Source organism: Rousettus aegyptiacus, unplaced genomic scaffold, assembly GCF_014176215.1.
Source record: "Rousettus aegyptiacus isolate mRouAeg1 unplaced genomic scaffold, mRouAeg1.p scaffold_m13_p_13, whole genome shotgun sequence".
In the NCBI taxonomy this organism is placed as follows: Eukaryota; Metazoa; Chordata; class Mammalia; order Chiroptera; family Pteropodidae; genus Rousettus; species Rousettus aegyptiacus.
This window is the reverse complement of record NW_023416288.1, coordinates 59,417,477-59,431,483: the sequence shown is the minus strand read 5'-3', so window position 1 is coordinate 59,431,483 and position 14,007 is coordinate 59,417,477. Positions and strand designations below refer to the sequence as shown.

Here is a 14,007-nt window from a genome sequence, read left to right as displayed (position 1 = left end):
TTTCCCACAAAATATCTGAATCAGCCAGCTGTTCTTTTTTTTGTTTGTTTACTTTGTAGCTCTCTCATCTGCTGCCTGACCCATCGGAATGTTTAGGTTGTTTTTACCTAAATAGCTATGTTACATCTGAGGCACTGGTGAGCCTTTCTCCTGTATGCTCCACAGATGAATCTAGTGACTCACTGTTAGAATCTGATGTGCTCCAGAAGTCCTGTGTGGGTTATATTCTGAATGTTTCGTGCCAAAGGAAGTGCGATAAATATAGGCAGGGGGATAAAAACCATTAAATATGTGAATGGAAAATAGGCTGTAAGAAGGCCTTACTTTTCTCATAAATGTGTTCTAGAAATACATGTAAGTTAGATGAAAATATATACACACGTCGTATAACAGTCCGTGGGTATCTTTAGGTCGTGTTCAGGGTTGTTTGCCAAATTGCCTGTTTTCTGAAGCTTTTCTATAACAAGGTATCTGATAGCAACATAACAATATAGTTTCATGCTTGTGACTAGATTATAGTTCATATATCTGTTCATTTGTTAATTGTTTGGAACCAAGAGTGCTTTTTCTCATATATATAGTCTTGCTTGTTACAAACTTCACAAAACGGTTTTATCCATAACATATCTCTAGCGTCTTAATGTAGCTTTCTCAAATTTAATGAAAAAATAAGCAGGTGTCCTAGGAGTGGATATAGAGCTAGACTTGAGATTCTAGGAGCACATCTCATTCTACAGAAACCTGGGACTGGGGTCAGAAGCTCAACTGCAATGACGGGATGTGATAAATAGCAGGATCTTAGAGGCATCCAGTTCGGCCCTCTTATTGGAGGGAATAAGGATATTGCCCTCAGCATGCCCCACTTATGCTCACCAAGGCCTGGGCTGGGGCAGAGGTTTCTTTCCTAAGAGAGCTGGGTGGTGAGGGGCAGCGTCTCCAGGGAACACTGGTGTGTGAGGTCATCCGTGGCCTGGGTCAGATGGCAGTTCTGGGGTGAGGCATGGGAAGGCGAAGTAGTGATGGGGTCTGTGCGTGGGAGGGATGTATGGGCCCTTTTTTGTTAGGCACAACAGAATTGATCTCCATTTTTTCATGTCTCTCCTTGTATTCTGCACTGTCTCTTTCCCTTCCTAGTTAGTAAGGCATATTGGGTGAACCCCCTTTCTTTTAACAAGAAGACATCGGTCTCCCCTCCCCTCCACTCCCAGCGCACCAAAACCAGATCCCTGCTTACTCCAAGGAGGAAGAAGTGAGGAAGCAAAATCAAGTTGACTCTGGTGGTTGCAGGGTCTGCTGTAGTGAAAGAGGGAGAATGTGATGTTTCTGGCAATGAGTTAGGAAGAGGGGCTTCCGTGGCACCCCAGCTGGACTGAGCAGGTGCCGAGGCCGCCTAACACAGGGCGGGATCCCCACGGCACAGTGCCCTGGAAGCCGATGCTGAGGCGGGGAGAGAGAGAGGCGGCGCCAGTCCCGTGGCGGGGCAGGGGGCCGACGGGAAGCGCTCTGCTCTTCTGATGAATTCGAATTTGTGGTTTCGTGACCGATCCTGGAAAATTTAGTATGGCATATTGGATTTTAGGAACCAAATAAACAACATTCAAAACACCGCAGCAGATGAAGAACCATGTTTATTAAATGGCCCGACTGTTTAACACAGTCTGTTCCTTTACCTTCAATCTTCTAAATACTTATATTTTCAAAAGTTAGAAATTTGCAGTAAAATGTAATTGTGTAACCACGGAAGTGTTAATAGATGACTTTGTGTCTCCTGCGTTTTTTCTTTCCGTGCATGTGTGTGTGTGGTGGTTGTCTCTGTTTATTCTCCTATTTTCCCAAGTTCCCTGCATTGTTTCTAGGTCCGCCTGACTGAGGCTGTCGCTCGGCCTGACTACACCCATCGCCGCTTTGTCCCGCCGCGCCCTCCTACATTTCATCTGGACTTGCTCACCTGCCTCCAGGCCTCTGACTTCATTCTGTGCTCCTTGGCTTCCATTCTGTATCTGACACATTGCTTGCCATCGATCTCTGATTAGCTTGGAGAGAAATCTCCAAAACAGAGACAACAAGCATACTTTTCTCCTTGTCAGCTTTTATATGTTGGCCATAATTTCTATGGTTTTAAATAACTACTGATACTTTGTTGTTAATAGTCATTTTCCTTGTTCTTCCTATAGACACTGTGCCATTATAAAATACTAAAGGGAAGTTATAGTTGACACAGAAAATTCATTATTATTCCTGTTGTTAAAATGCGCCAAGCGGGGAGGAACAGATGCCGGGGTTGGGGGGACCCCAACCCTTCAGACCCACAGTGACTTTCTGTGGTGAAGTCCAAGCGAGGCACGGAATTGGTGTCACTCTCAAGTGCTACCAAGGTTAAATCCGCCAAGAGAAAAATGCAGAGTTGTAGTGTGCCTTAAACGCTTCAAAGTCATACGAGGGGCGGGGAACGAAAATCCCAAAGGATTAGTGGCTAGAATATCTTTTATAGTCAAAAGCTATACCAAAACAATTGCACGAAACCCTAAACATCCGAGATGGAAATGAGAGTGCATCATATGTAACACGGAAGGCAAACGCACACACATTCCCTACTGGTTGGGCTTTTAATATCAGACACGCCAATTAAGGCACATCTTAGGAGAGGTCGAGATTGCTGACTTCTTCCTGCATTCATATACTTCGTTTATTTCGAATATTTGAATTATTACGATAATTGTATTATTTTAAGGTGTGCATTGTTACAATCCAGTTATGTGAAAATGACAGATCACCAAGTGGGGTATGTGTGTTTAACCTCATGATTGGGTTATATTACATTTTTGTGCCTTGCCTGGAATGTTTGCCTTCTCATATTTCTACTTGTTAACCCAGTTGCCTCCCTTTATTGCTGCCATATTACAATGAATGCTTCTGCATTTTCATGAAGAGCCCATTAGAAGCGTAGGCTTGATTTAAAGAATTTCTTCACTTTACGAATACAGTTCATCTTTGTGAATGAATTTAGCATTTTAATGTTACTTATTTACTCCACAACATAAAATGTAGTATAATAAATAATGGGTCTCTTGGGCTTGTGCTAAAACTCAGTGATCATCCTCTCAGCAGGAAGATGAACACAACTTGAGTGGAGAAATAATGATCAAAATTTACCATGCTCACTGGGATGCCATTATATACCTGAATATAATAAAGGCAGAATTACAGTGCTTAACATTATACTTAGTACTGGCATCTGAATGTAATGAGGCTGGGAGAGGGAGAAGATTCAGTCACCTTAGCAACATTTTAGAAGATTATATCAATTTCAAATTAGCAATTCAAGTATGAAAGTGTTCTTAAAAGAATATAACACCTAATTTTTTTTGGTGCTAAATAAATGTTAGATTAGTATTTTCCACCATCTTCCTCCATGGAAAACCCTTTGGACTTTTTTTGGGGGGTGGGCGGGGTGCGGGGGACGTAGAGGGATATTATTTCACAATTTCTTTATTACCAATTCATGATCAGTTTGGGGATTTTCAAGGTGACTCTAAATGACAATTATCCCTAAGTGAAATACCTGCAAGCTGGAACCTCGTTGTAGTCATAGGTCAGTAGGTCATTCTGTTTCATGGTTAAAGTCCAGAAAGAGTCAATTCGTGAATATTCAAAACCATGTGTATAAATATAAGTCTGATTATATTCTGAGACTATTCAAGTTATTTTTGTAATCTCTTTGCTTTATTTTTCTTCATTAGGCATTTGTTCCCTGAAGTAAAGGGTCACAGATTTACCTAATTAAGTGACTTAGGCAAATCGCGGGACCCTTGTTTCATCCTAAGAGGCCAGCGTATTCAGTCGTCCCCCCTCATCCACAGTTTCGCTTTGCATAGTTTGTTACCTGTGCTCAACTGTGGTCCAGATATATTAAATGGAAAATTACAGAAGTAAACAATTCAGTAAACAATTTGCTTTAAATGTGCCCGCCGGTCCGAGGTGTGTGATGAAATCTCATGCCATCCTCCCCAGAGCATGACTCATCCCTTTGTGCAGTACGTCCACACTGTGCATTCAAGGGGGCGAGAACTCCGAGCCTTGGAGATTCATCGCTTCCTTCTTATTCACTCTCTCCCCGGCCCTTTCCCTCCATGCGCATGTGCTAACTGCATTTCTGTATTCCCAAATGATAATTATATGTGACTTTTTAAAAAAACTTTCTGTAATATACATAAAAAACATCCTATTTCAAATAAAAAGTCTTATTCACTAGTTTCACTAATGAAATTATCAGGAAAATAGGAAAACAAAGAGTTCAAGGGTATATATATTTAGATGTGACACAGATTTATAATACCTGATTAATATATTTACTTAATAAAAGAGATGAAAGTATGACTGCCTTGAGGGAAAAAAGAAGGTGGTAGTTAATAAATGCTTCATGGGAAATTAATGAATCCCAGAAAGTATAGTACCTCCCCCCTCACTTGGTATAGATCAGATACTGTACAAATACTGTATTCAGCCCTGGTTCCTACACATAAAAAGATACTCTACTTGGGAAGAGCCAAAAAAGAGCAATCCAACCACTTAGGAGAAAACTGTTGAAGAACTAGGGCTGTTGAGCCTAGACATTAGGCTACTGTGATCTATTTAGAGTCTATCATAAAAGTATTAGATCTACTCTATGGTACTCCGCGAAAGAGGTATCCTTGGTCTTTACTCATTTAAAAAAATAAAACTTTGATCATATTCTAAATGTATTGTACTGTGCTGTGCTATGCTAGGTGAGGTAGAAGACATGAAGGTAACCGGACATGAATCCTGTTCTCATAGAGTATACATTCTAGAAAAAAAATTAAGACATAAACTTAGATAGAGTATGAGTGCCACCTAGTATCTGGGTCAGTGCCTGGTATATAATAAGCACTCGATGTTTTTTTTTGAATGAATAAATGACAACAACTCTCACCTCATTGATCATGTGACATACTCCTTGACTGAGCTACATCAGCTGATCTAGCTGACTCGTGCTCTATTTCAAAACTATAGGCTTATGGAGTAGAGGAAGCCTTCCCAAACAGAGATGAGCCGTGCTTTCCTCTAAGTACAGATGATACACGAAGCAGCCAGTGAACCAAACAGTGCTATGTGAATTTAGAAGTTAAAGAAATTAGAAGTAAAAATTACAAGAAGGCAGATTACATCTCAATCTAATAACTGAAATTGTCAAAGGAGCAACAAGTATTGAACCCCTAGGTACCCAAATCATCAGAAGGTTACTTTTTAGGTTCTTGTTACTTTTAACTGAAAGATTTTGTATATTTTAAATTCTTTTCATTGGTAGATAGATATGTTTTAGGAAGCCTACATTATTTAGTGAGTTAGAATGTTTATGTAATGTCCCGTAATGTGTTCAATAGCATACTGTGCGTAAAATGTACCAGTGTGGTTGTACTCTTAATCTTTCACGGACCGATTTTAATAAGACTATTTTCTCTTATATTTGTTCAGATTAAGAATAACCTAAAAAAAAAAAAGATGACCTTTATAGTATGGAAATTGTATTTCAGCAAAGCTGTTTGAGAGAGAGGAAGGGAGGGAAAGAGGAACTGGGGGAGAGAGGCAAAAATGACAAAACTGAAGCTGTTCTACTTTGGGCGCATCATCAGAGGGCAGAGCTCTTTGGAAAAGATGATAATGCTGGAAAGAATAGAAAGCATCAGGAAAAGGGGAGGACCGAACGTAAGATGGGTTGACTTCATAAAAGAAGGAAGCCCTAGGCGTGATCTCCAGTTGCTGAGCAGGGCTGCTGCAGACGGGACGCCGCGGACATCACTCATTCGTCGGGTCACCAGGAGTCGGAGCCGACTTTGGTCAGACTCAGTCTCACACATAACAAACCTACTGGGCTGTTTTCCAGCCCTGTAGACGGACTGCTTTATTCTACCTACTAAATCCAGTTCTGCGACGTGGGGAAACCCAAGTTAGCTAATTGAAACACTCACTTGGCTAACAGCTTGGGCAAGGTTCAGTGATTCTGCCTCCCACTTTGCTTGCAGAACACAATGTAAGCGCAGAAGTCTGCTCTCCACAGCTTATTACACCGTGTGTTCACTCACAAGGAAATAATTTAATACAGTTTACTTCCAACCGTTTCCCTCACGCTGACCCCTTTATTAAAGTAACCAGTTTCTCAAGGTTATGTTTATTTTGAAATTATTTTTTGGAGGTCATAAATTTAGGCACACACCTGGTCTCATTTTCCTTCCCTCCCCCCGCTTTTAAATTTCCACATATGTCACCAAACCAGCTGTTGATGGCTCCTACCCTTTGTCTTCCTGGTCGATCTTAATTATTACTTCTTTTATGTAGATATTTTATTTTCATATTTTCTGGTTGTACCTTATATGTTCAAACCAATCTCAGGACTTCTGTCTTATAAAAATACTCCAGGACCATCATTTATTAATAATTCCTTTGTTGTTGGGTCGTTTTTCAATACTTCGGACCTTGGAAAAGCCGGACGTGTTTTCACCTACTGGTAGTAGTCCCTGTGAGCCTAATGCTTCTCTCCCACAAATTGTTCTTTTGGAGATGAACCATTTTGCTGAAAGCAAATGTACCATTTTGAAAACTTTAGGAAATAATATTTTTAGAATTTTACAAAGCCCCTTTTTTCCCCCTTTTGCAGCCTTTGTTTCAAATCATGCTTTTTAACTTAGTTTCCAATAATGCCGTCTTTAAGGTCTCCCTCTCAGAACTGGCCGCAGTCAGTCCTCCCTTCCACCACGCTGTCAGCGCTCTGAGGCGTCTGAGATTTCTTCCCTTCCTGGCTGCGCACTGCAGAACCCCCCAGAGCAGAGCACGGAGCCTGACGTTCCAGGCGTTCCTACCGGAACTGCGGTGCCGTGCCCAGGAGCTGGCCCTGGGGGGTGTGTTTTGCTTCACGTGTACCCCACTTTCCCCTCGTAGACAGTATAGTAACAACAGTGCTTTTATAACCAGTTGACATTGCTACTCATCATTTGTGGCAAGCCTTTTCTTCTAGAGTTTGCATCTTCTCATTGTACAACGTTCTGTAGAAGTTCAAAGCTAAAAGATTTCTCAGACATCACCTAGGTGATAATATATGCAGTATAATACCAGTTTGTTAATTTGTCCATGATCTAAGTATGAGAGTAAATAGCAATGAAAGTTTAGAATGGTTAACACATTTTAATATCTTATTGTTAAAAAGTAGGATTTTTTTTTTAAGTAAAAATGCTTCATACTTTTTATTGATTTTATTTAATGAATTTTCTCCCTCCCAAGGAACCACCTTTATTACCCAGTGTAATCCTTGTGCATTAAAGGCTAAAAATCTGTATTTTACATCTGGAGAACAAATGTTGTCCCTGCTTCATTCTCAGACAAGAGGGTGATTCATGACTTTGATATCAAATTCTTAACTGAAATAAATTTTGTCTCAATTTGAGAGGAAATAATGATAACACAGGGTTGTCTCTGCCAGCCAACTAAGGCATATGGGACTTTTTCTCCCCCGCCCCCCGTTTTTCTTCATTTACTTCTATCCTAGACTGCAAATCCCACATTTTCTTTTAAAAGTAATTTAACAATATGGCATACATTTAAAAATAACATAAGAATAAAGCACATCCTCCCGAAACAGGAGGCCAATAGTTTATACATGCTCGGTGTAATACACTCCTCACCTTACATAAATCACAAGAAAAACTCTAAGAAAAAAACACATTCCCTTGATGCGACAGGAAGTGAAATGGATATAAACCAATTACTTTTCCCAGTTTTTAGAGCAGTCTTAGGAATGCTGACCCTTCTGACTTCATTTTCAGGGAAGAACTCTCTAACCCCACCTGCAAGGAAAAAATGAGTGAGCTGAGTTCCTAGCAAGAAGCAAATCGAGGTTTTCAAAGAATAATTTTGCTAGGACCTATGGAGCAAATCACCTTTAAAACATGCCAGAGGTAGTATCTAAATACATATAAGCCTCTAATCACAGTGGTCTTTGATGAACTTTTCCCACTTTAAAGACATCAAAGTAAGTAGAGAACGCCATTAGAAAATCATTATAATAAACAACAACATTGATTTACTTCTCTCTTTTGGAACCTCCCCTCCCTCTGTTTTTAGCTATTCAAGTGGGCTTTATACAGGGAAGTAATCAAACTTTCACAGGCCATCAGAAAAGAAATTTAAGTGATTAAAAAAAATTCTTTAAGATTTCAAGGAACCTGGTCAGTTCTGTGAGTGCCCAGTTTTTGGCTGTGACTTTCAAGTTGAATCTTTTCGATGGTAAACAGTCTCCTGCTTATGCCTGTGTGTTTTGGCTTTAAAAAAAAAAAAATCAATCTCTGAGAAAATGGGCTTCCATCTTCTTTCAGCCCTGTCTCCTTTGATGATTGATGTTAATTCAGTAAGCTGCTGACCCAAGAAAAAAGAATTGTTTGGGCTTTTGTTTTGAATAAATAAACTTAGAAAGAATCAATGGCTGCAGCTTAGAGAAATTAGACTGCGGAGAGCATAAAGTCTCTTTCTGTCCTGTTTCTCCTGTAAATAAAGCGGGTAAAGGGCATTTTAGCACCAGATATCTTTTTGAGTGATGGAGACTTGTTTCGAAGGGGAAATTGTTTTTAAGAAGTGTTCTCTGTATCTGTAACCAAGGGAAGTCTGTATTTATGATAAAAGAGGACCCCCCCCCCACCCCCCTTATTCCTATAAACAATTCCAGACCGGCCTGAGCAGAGCTGAGCGTCCGCATTCACTGGGCCTGAGCTTACACTCGCTGTGGTTGGAATACAGGCTTCAGTCTTTCCACTGCGTCTAGAAGAGCATTTTTGAAGGACGCAAGAGCATTGCATTTAATTTTAAAGTTGAAAGGCAGTGTTGTCTGCCAGACCAGAACAGTTAACCTACGTGATGTTTCTGATCCAGCAGGCTGTTTGTTGACTGACCATACATGAGTAATTTTGTTTTTCTCTGTCACAATTTTCTTTTCCGAAAGCATACCACCGAATGGTGCGCTATGGAGGGAGGTGGTGTCACCTACGATGACCGTTCTTCAGGCAAAAGATGATGTGGCAGGTTCTTGGCCATGAGGCTCACAGTCAGTGTGACAGGCAGTTCAACATACTTGAAAATATAAAGGCAGCCTTGCTTTTTATGACCTTTTATTTTGGTACCGCTTTTTCAGCAATGTCTAATAAAGACTGGGTTTCTTTCTCAGCTTACTTAATCCACAGTTGTAGCCAAACCAGCATTCATTTACGTTCATAATACATGCATGTTCAGAATTTAACATTAGCCATGTTCATTACAATTTTATAAATTGTAAACAACCTAAACATCAAGAAATAAGGAGAAGACTAAATTATGATATTTTCAGATAGTGTAGTATCGTAGTATAGCCATTAGGTCACTTTCCTGTTCTGTAAAACAGAGATAATCATACCTACCTTGTAGGGCTGAGGTGAAGACTGAACAAGTTCGTACATGTGAAGCATTGACAACAGTGATTGCTCGTGTCTGCAGCATATGGCTGTTTGCTATTTTTATTAGTGGCATGTTAAAACTGTGTCCACAAAGAGCTCTTATTAGCAAAGAGAAGTATGTATGTTTCAAGCGAACATGAGATTATAGACATAATATGATCTTAATTATGTAAAATATTACTAGGAGGTAATATACCAAAAAATAAACATAGTTATCCCTGGGTATCAGTTTTTCTTTTCTATTTTTTAATTTGTTTCTATATTTTTTGTTCCGATGCGCAGATGCTTTATGATTTGAAAAAAAAAAAATGTGATTTTAAAAAGTATCAAGAGTTCTGATATAGTATCCAAGAATGCATTTTATCTAAAAGAAATGATCTGATACATTCATATATCCTAGAAAACTCAAATATAAATAGAGTGAATACTCATCTATTTAGGCCAAATATAGATTTACAGCATAATATAGTTAAAGCTAGTTTTAAGGCCTAACTCTACTGGTTACTAGATATTTTGGTCTTAGGTAAACTACTTAAACTCTTAGAAGTCTCATCTGTAAAATGAAAGTAAGGTCTGTTTTCCCTGCCTGTTTATCTCATTATGTGGTTAAAAGGATTGGATGAGGAATTATATGTGAAATACTTTATTATCTAAAAGTCTACAAAATATTCTATCTAGACTTTTTTTTTTAAAGAATGTAAATGTTATGAACTTTCAGGTATAGTATTAACTAAAGATGTTCACTAACATTTTTAAGACAGTATGAATGAGGTATGATTCAAGAATTAGAAGATAGATTTATCTAAAACTATATCTTAGGCTTAAGCCTAAACAATATCCCCCGCTGGGATTCAGACTTCTATGAAAAACGGATAAGGTAGTTCAGAGTCTAGTTTATTTTATAGGAAAAGAAAGTCAAGTAGACATTAGTCAGAGGAATGGTGATTTTGTGCAGACATAGCCCCACCCAGCCATCCTCCTTATTTTCTATTATTCAAATTCAGTCTTCAGTAGAGTGAGTTAATCTAAATAAGGAGGAATGCCTACTTATGTCCTCATTGGCCGTTTGGACAGTGTAATTCGTCTGTACTTATGTTAAGCAACATAATTAGCACTGCCTCGTAGGTTTACAATTTTAACATGAATTTGGGAATCTACTTTCCCTTTTGCTTACAGCGAGTCATCCATCTTTTTCAGGTTTATTTTAAAGTAAAGGATTCTTGTGAAGGCCAAAGGAAATGGTATATGTAGAAATGACTTTTGAAAACACCTAAGTTACAGAAAGAGGATATTTATGTGGCCTGAGTGTGTCTCTACTAAAGTATTAATTATCGTGGTGGTTTTAACCAAAGTCCAGAAGTTCTTTGATGCTCCTCCCTCTAAGAGGCAGAGTAATTCCCCTGCCCTAGAGCATGAGCTGGACACAGTGACTTATGTCCAACACCTGTCACATCTGGAAAGGGAGGAAGAGTAACTTTTCAGTGGCAGAGAAACCTGACAGACATCTCTTTGGTCCAAGTTTATGTCACCGTTAGTATTACTTATTGATATCTTGTATCCCTTGATGTGATAAGGTGAAAAAGGCACTTCACACTTCACCTCTGTGATATTCTTACCCCAAATCCATAGCTGCAGTCTAATCTCTGGAAAACATCAAAGAAATGAAATAACTGGTGACTGCTCTTCAAAAGTTTTGAAACCATGAAAGACAAAGACTGAGAAGCTGTCATAGATTAGAGGAGATTTAGATATGACAACTAAATTTAATGTGACATTAAAGATTAGACCTTGGAACAGAAAGAGGATATCAATTGAAAAACTGGGGAACTCAGCATAAAGTCTGTAGTTAATGGTATTTTACCAATGTTAACCTTTTAGTTTGGGTAATTACATGGTTAAATAAGGGAACGCGGGTGGAGTGTAGATGGGAACTCTGTACTGCCTGCAACTCTTCTGTAAGTGCAGTTATTTTAAAATGATAAAACATCTAGGACATGGGAAGCAGCATACAGGTGTATGACAACTTCATTTAGAAGAGGTGACATGCTATGTACTATATTCAATTGTGTGTAAGGGATAAAAATCTAATCCGTATAATTAAAAAAATTGATTAATCTGATCCAATTTTGCTACCATATGGAAATTTTTTGGTTTCATCAAATATTTTTTTGATTTTTTAAAAATTTTATTTTGTTAGTTTCAAGTATACACTACATTGGTTAGACATTTATGTAGTTTATAAGACGATCTCACTAACTGCCCTTTCTCTCCTCTGGCCCTCCACCTGGCCATTACATTAATGCTAATTGCATTCCCTGTGCCGTGCTCCCCTTCCTCATGGCCATATGTCAACTACTAATGTGTACTTCTTTAACCCTTCACTCCATTTGCCCAGCCCCCCAACCCTCCTCCCCTCTGTCCATCACCAGATTGTCCTCTATATTTGTGAGTCTATTTTTGATTAGTTTATTCTTTGTGTTCCTTCGATTTTGCATATAAGTAAAATCATATGGTATTTATCTTTCTCTGACTTATTTCACTCAGCATAATAACCTCTGGGTCCATCCATTTCATTGCAAATGGTATTTCATTTTTTTAATGACTGAGTAATACTCCATTGTATGTATGAACCATAACTTCTTTATCTAATCATCTGTTGATGGGCATTTAGGTTGCTTCCACATCTTGGCTATTGTAAATTGTGCTGCTGTGAACATAGGGGTGCATAGATCTTTACAAATTATCGTTTTGGTTTTCTTTGGATAAATACTCAGGAGTGTAATTGCTGGGTCTAAAGGTCTATCTGTTTTTAATTTTTTGAGAAACCTGCATACTGTTTTCCATAGTGGCTGTACCAATTTGCAATCTCGCCAACATTTGTTTTTTGATTTATTGATGATAGCCATTCTGACAGGTGTGAGATGATATCTCATTGTGACCTTGAGTATCTTTTCATATGTCTGTTGGCCATCTGTATTTTCTCTTTGGAGAAGTATCTGCTCAGGTCTTCTGCTCATTTTTTTAACTGGATTGTTTGTTTTTTTGTTGTTCAGTTGTATGAGTTCTTCATATATTTTGGATATTAACTTCTTATCAGATGTATCATTAGCAAATATCTTCTTCCAATTGGTTGTCTTTTTGTTTTGTTGATGGTTTCCTTTGTTGTACAAAAACTTTTTAGTTTAATGTAGTCCCATTTGTTTATTTTTTCTTTTAGTTTCTCTTGCCTGAGGAGATATATCCGAAAAGAAATGACAGTTATCTATATCAGAGAGTTTACTGCTTATGTTTCTTCTAGAAGTTTTATGATTTTGGGTCTCACATTTAAGTCTTTAATCCATTTTGAGTCTGTTCCAGTTTAATTTTTTTTGCATTTATCTGTCCAATTTTCCCAGCACCATTTATTGAAGACACCATATGAAATTTTGACTTAATTTCTTTTGTTTCCTTTTTTAGAAAAGCTGTTCTCTAGTTTCACTGGCTCTCTTTCTTCTGGCAGGTCTACTTTTACATTTTCTTAATTCTGATGTTCATATTTAAATATCTACATTAACACATACTTTTCTGTGTATTATGGGGGAGAAATGCTATATCAAAATGGTTGTGAAGGAGACTTAAAAATATAAAAATTTACAAGTTTAATAAATGATACAGGAGTCAGGAGAACAAATAATCTATTAAGCATGATTAAGATAATAATAGAATAGCTAATATTTATGAAATGGCATTTAGCATTGTTTTAAAGACTTAGCATATATTCATTTATTTAATCCTTACAACTAGAACTTATAACCTGTGAGGTAGGCACTGTTGTTTATCCTCATTTTATAGAAGAGAAAATTGAGACAGAGAGGTAAAGCTCATATTTTTAAAAATACACAAACTAACCATTTGCTCTATTTCCAAGAATTATTTTACTATGTGCAGAACACAAAGTTTACTAAGGAACACCCAGCATGGCATTGCGGAAGAGGAGCTTGCCCTGAGCAATTCCATAAGCCAGCTTTCCACTGCCTGCTAGTCCTATACCAGATATACAGTAGCATTTGTGAGCAAACCCCTTTCCCATCCCATAGGGACCGAGGCTTTCAGTCAAAACGATGCAAAACCTACACCTACTGGGTCCTGAAACATTATTTTCTCAAGCAGCAACTCATTCTTTTAAGGGAAAGGAGCTTGTCTACACAGGGCAAAAGGATCTGTGGGTTTTCCTTGCGTGCTGAACACCATGAAATGCTTTTCTTGAAACAAGTTGGTATTCTGATCTTTCAGAGACATTGTCATTCTTTGAAAGGGGGGAAGTATGGGGGTCCTTTGAAAGACCACCCTTCTCATCTTGATTTTCTGAGCCTTGTGACTCTTTTGAATGTCATCTCTCCTTTACTCCTGGCTTGCTTTGCAGGACCTCCCTTCTCCTTCCCTATCTGTTTATATTACATGGTTCATTCCAGCTGACACATTATGTTAGTGTTATCAGACAGATTAGAAAGAGTAAAATCACTGTGCATGTTGTTTC

At 38.4% G+C, this 14,007-nt stretch overlaps 1 protein-coding gene across 2 annotated transcripts in view; it reads left to right on the top strand.

The window, feature by feature from the left end:
* The window catches only part of EXOC4 (exocyst complex component 4), a 632,532-nt gene that overhangs the window by 313,983 nt on the left and 304,542 nt on the right, over positions 1-14,007 (top strand). The window lies entirely within an intron of this gene.